This window comes from Condylura cristata, unplaced genomic scaffold (genome assembly GCF_000260355.1).
Source record: "Condylura cristata isolate star-nosed mole 26May11 unplaced genomic scaffold, ConCri1.0 scaffold00019, whole genome shotgun sequence".
Lineage (NCBI taxonomy): Eukaryota > Metazoa > Chordata > Mammalia > Eulipotyphla > Talpidae > Condylura > Condylura cristata.
The window spans coordinates 24,725,193-24,731,192 of record NW_004567120.1 but is presented as its reverse complement, the minus strand read 5'-3'; positions in this window follow the sequence as shown (position 1 = coordinate 24,731,192).

Here is a 6,000-nt window from a genome sequence, read left to right as displayed (position 1 = left end):
AAAAGACATGTGTTTCTCTTTTTTGGTTGCTGAGAAATATTCCATTGTATGTATGTACCACATCTTTCTAATCCAGTCATCTACTTTTGGGCATCTGGGCTGCTTCCATGTTTTTCCAATTGTAAATAAAGCAGCAATAAACATGGGGTGTACCCCAGTTCTGTATGTATAAATAATAAATTAATCTTTAAGACATTTGCATCATATAACTTTAAAATGCTGATTTAATTATTAGTAGAAAACAAATTTCACATCATTTATACTCTCAAAGTGATCTCCCCCTTACTGTGATTGAAGAAGCTATGAAAGCTTATGGGTCAACTGAATATATCTGCAGTCAGAAATGAAACAAAATATTTACTTTCTAAAAGGAAAAATACTTACCTTTATTAGTCCAAGATGCTCTATGGCTCTGGCTAAGATGACAAAGAAGCTAAGTCCATGAATTATTCCAAAAATACTGGAGATAACTATCAATCAGTGTCTCAGCAGTGAGCTTTGACATCATCTGGATGTTGTGGTTGTATACCTATTGGTGGACAAAAAAGCTACAATTATGTTTTTATACTCCATTTATCATAAAGATCTTCTTAGTTCCTTTATGCCCAAGACTCTTGAAATTGATGGCACTAAGTAGGCAATATAAACAATGGCTAATTTCTCTGATTTATTTTCCCACATTTAGTCTCACTCAGGCTGACAGTAATAGGTGAAATTTTAAAAACTCCCAAAGCAGTCAACTCATCACACCAGACTTCTGTTAATATCAACATTTTCTGAAAAATTTATAATTGGATTTGTTTGTTTATAGCTCCCCTCCTCTGCATTAATTACTAAAACTTGAAAACAATATTTCTATTACACATTTTCTTAAATCCAATAGATGCACAGTGAAGTCTGAAATCTACAGTCATAGATGAGAAAGTTTGATATAATTTAATGTGAAGCATTTCATCTCAGGAAAATGGCCTTACTTTAGCATACGTAAGTTTTAATAGCAAAGGATATTCTGAAATGCAAAAAGCAATCATTGCAAGCATGTAAAATTAATTACATTTTATCAACATACAGTATTTTTTCAAGTCAACAGAGATTTTTTTTTTTTGTTCTTTCTTGAGAAAACTTATTCTAGTGCACAGTCAACTACTAGGTAACCTTGGCTATGTAACAATCATCATTCAAACAAACAAAAGTATATTGTTAAGAAAAATGGCAAAAGAAAGTTATTTTTAAAAGTACAAACCACATAAAGGAACATAAAATTGAAAAATTTTGGAATAAGTAGGTACATAAAATATACAGAGACAGAAAACTTAAATTAAAAAAAAAAAAACTTTAACCAGTAGCAGGTCTCTATTCCAAATCAGGCTGATTTAATCTCTAGGAATTTGGAACAATACACAGAGAGTGAAATTCCTACACACAGGTTGAGTATCACTATTTTACCACATCTTGGAACCATTCATTCGATTCCCCTGGGAAGTGTCTAATAAATTAGTTCAAATTAAGTCCAATTATGGCAGGTTATTTAGCATTTATATAACTTTAAACAGGTTAGAGTTCAGACTTTTAATATCTCCCTGACAAATTTTTAAAAATAAATAATTTTATACTACTATTATACAATACAGATCACATATGTTACAAAATAATTTCAAATACATATGGCAAATTGATCCACACTTATATTTCTTATTCCTTTTGGAAAAATTCTAAAGAAATTTGTGTTTTAGGAACCAAGACTAATTCTCAAATTTAACATTCCTAGATGCTAATAAACGGAACAGATTTGTCTCTAATATTCCAAATTATTCACTTTTGTGTTTTCTTTTAAAAATTGCCCCACTTGTATTTTACCTATAATTTACATATATGTATATTTATTGAGGTAACCTTGGTTCACAACATTATACAGGCCCACACCCTTCAGGTATATGTTTCTGAACCACTCACACTACCAATTACTCTAAGTGTGGGTTACGTTAATTTGGATTCTAAAATCACACTCTTCTGATTAAAATTATACATTGTTCTCAGTTATAACTCCACTTCAAACCTATGACCCCTGACATATCATGTCACACAAGCCAGATGTTACTCTGGCATCTGCTTATTTCTAATTACAGAAAGGTAAGGACAAGTGTACCATGATGACCATTCAACAAAAGTCCTAACACTTTGGTGTTTTTGCTTTCCCTATGCATTTAGATCTTTTATATCCCCTTGCATAAATAAATAAGCAAATGCTTACATACATACAGTAGTCAAATACTTATTAGTCACTTGGGCATAGTTTCAAATGAAAATCACCTTGCATGTGCATCATTTCCAAAGTGTATTTACTTACATTATATAATGAACACTTCCAACATAATATCTAGGTGATACCAGAAAGACCTGAGTTACCTCTTCACCGTTTTATTTATATATAAACAAGGCCATTATCTACTATTCTCCCTACTTTTTAGGAGCATCCACTTTTGTCGTGTTTACAGACTTAAGCATGGATGGTTCTTAAATAAACTATCTGGATGGAAGTTGTGACTGTCTCCTGAGCCCATTCAGCTCACAAGATGTATATATCAGAGTCATGCCACAAGTATAACTGAGTACCGGTGGGCTATCTGTTATGACCAGAACAGGCAAATTATTTTTAGAACACTTTTCCACTTTCAGATTTGTTTCTGTAAAGATTACTATTAAACAGTAGGAGAAGATATTGATTAGGCTCCTGGGAAAATTATTCTGACTGTACACACACTAGGTGTACAAATGAAAGAATTCATTTTACTGCATCCCATACTCCAAAGGCAATTTCTTCACTGTTATTTTCCAGACAATTTATGTTTCCCTGTCAAGGCAGTCCCAGTTAACATCTGGTCAGTTTCAACTGCCAGACAGTGGGACTCCTGAAAAGTGGTAAGAAATAAGGATCACATTCCAATACTGAGAAGCACTGACACTTTGCTGAAGAATGCCATTGGTAAATTGAACATCATTTCCCTCTTTCTGTAACATGAACTCCACATGGGTACCATATTTATTTATTCTCCTGTGAGGCCTGTCCAGATCCTTTCATGCCTCTCTCTATATTAGGACTTTCTCTCCACTGGCCTCCCTAGCCACCCTATGTTCTATATTAAAGCAGAAATTACTATTATTCATAGAAATTGTTCACAGGCTATTAGGAATTCTGCATAAAGGTGGCAAGGCCCTTCTTTTCTCCATTGTATCAGTATTAATTAAAGGAAAGAAAAAAATAACTGTGTATTTCTGATGCCCAATACTTTTAAGAAAGCAACTTCATTATTTTTCCACCTAGGAGTATTGTTGAAACGAATATTATTTTCCAATATGAAGTATTATTCAGAAGTATTATTCAGACTAAAGAATTGAGCTAGCACTTATTTGCCAAGTACTATGTAAATATCTTTAGTGCTGAAGTTTATTTAATCTAATACTTATACCATCCTTACTAGTGATTATCATTACTTTTCAGATGTAAATGGAAGAAATATGTGGCCTATTATGTATTTTTATCAGATATGCAATTAATTTACTACTTTTCTACCCAACCAATGATAATTGTAGTATCTGGCTTAAGTTATAATCAAATAAATGAGGAGAGGCGCATTAGAAATGAATACACTAATATAATAACAATGGTGTCAGACATCCTATTAAGTACCTTTGATGCATACGTCCATACAGTCCTTGAAATTACCACGAGAAAACACTAGCCTCATTTCACAGGTGACAAAATTAAGGTTTAGAGAATTTAAGTAATATTCACTAGTAAGTAGTGAATCTAAAATTAAACAGGTCAGTCTGACTCTAAAATATGTATCAGAATTTCCATTATAATCTACAGCCTCCTAAAGTAGTCATTAACATTCCAGATATCATGACATAAAACATCTTTTAAAAGTAGCTTTTTAACTATTTAATTTATATACTATACAGTTAATTCCTTTAAATTATACATTTCAATAACATTTAGTATATTTATGGGATTGCACAATCATCACCATAATATAATTTTAGAACATGTGTTTTCCCCCAAATAAACACTATATCCCAACATCCTTTAAGTCTATGCTGTGATTAACTCTTAGGTCATATTTGACTCTAACAAAAAATTACATTTAGTAATAATCGAGGTTGGGAAGAGTCATATTGGGATAAATATTGTCCATACCCTTACAATTACAATGTCACCTTTCTTGGCTATCCATCTTAGACCTCTCATTATTCTCTTAGAGAAAAAGAATAATCATGGAACAATAAATCCATATTTGAACACATTATTAAGCAACCACTAATAATTCACCACCTGTTTCTCAGTATACTAGCTCTCTTAGTTTACTGAGATGTAATAGAATAACAGGACAAGAATACTTTTGTGATCAACGTTTGGGGCAGGAACAGTGATGAAGGAGTGGATTGAAGTATCCAAACCAGAGCACTGAAGGAAGCTGGTGAAGACCTCGGCTAACTGAGAAGGAAGTGACAGGCACAGAGCATATTAAAAGAAATAAAGGCAGTAGTAAAAGAGTGCCAATGAAGAAAACTGATGACATGACAATAGATCCTAGAGCTGACACTGGACAGAATTAAGAAAACAAACTTCCTTTTGATCTGCTTGTAAATGTTGGTCTACAAACCACATTCTGAGAAACACTGATCTAGAGTTGTCATGGAAGGAAAGTCATGTTCTTATTCCCCACCCACCATTTCCTTATTCCCCACCCACCACCTCCAGTTAATTGGGGGTAAACAAGATTAACACTCTCACGTAATTAAATAAGTGCCATTTGTTTATCACATACTTGTTAACTGCAAAAGCACACAAATAGTAGAACAGAACCTGCCAGAGTATTGCTTATTCATCAAATGTAGTCTGTTTTCTCTGTTATTCTCCCCCTGGTTAGTCTATGAGCACAGACCTTAGAACTAAGTTGGTAATCCTGCCTCAATGTTTTCATTATAACATTATATGCTTCCCCAACTCCTGAAAGTACAAGAAATTTCAAAAGGAAATACAGGCCAGCAGCTATAAAATCCTGGCAATAGTCCATTAAAAGAAAAGAGAGTAACAAGTTTTTCATTAACTAAAATCAATGATATCTACCACTGCAATTTGTCATGGCAAAAACACTGTGTTCCAGAGAGTATGAAAGGTTGCAAGTTCTACAAAGTCACAGAGGTAACCAAAATTAGAGCAGTAGACTAGTCAGTGGTATGAAATCAATAGAATTATTTGAGATCCAATCCTACATAGAGGACTTTATAGCAAAATTATAGGATATAAACTATACTTTACTGCAAAAGTACAGAAGACTATGTTAACACCAGTCAACTCAACCTGACAATAACAGTCATGAAGATTAATGTATTTTCTGTTTGATACCAATCAAAGTTAGTGAATCATGCTTATTTCCAAAACAATAATTAATAAGTGCTTGCACATTTATTTCACAAAAGTCATTTAATAATAGACTATTATGGGAGATGAAAAACAGATCACTCTTGGAAGCTGCTTCTGTTATATGGTCTTCTCCTTCTGGAAATAAGTGCTGGAAATCATCCCAAAGAAAAACCAACTGAAATTGCAGAAAGACTTTTGAAAACACTACTGATCATTTTCCTTTGTCCCCTGTAGTGTTTTCCTAATGTAAAATATGATTGCAGGTATCTTATTTCAGTAATATTCCTTGTTTTTACATATCATAAATGATTAGCATTAGCTATTAAAATAGATAGAAATTTTGATAGATTATTATGTATGAAATTCCATGCTATTTGCTTTAAATTTGTTATTTCATTAATCCTTAAATACACCTATAGCATAGATGTTAGTCACTTTTCAGATGAGGAAGACAAAATTGAACAGAGGCTAAATACATTCATCAATGATACACCATCACAGGCACACACAGTATATATACAACAGATAAACAAAAAGAAGTGAGGGAATCAAACCAAAGTATGAGTTTTATT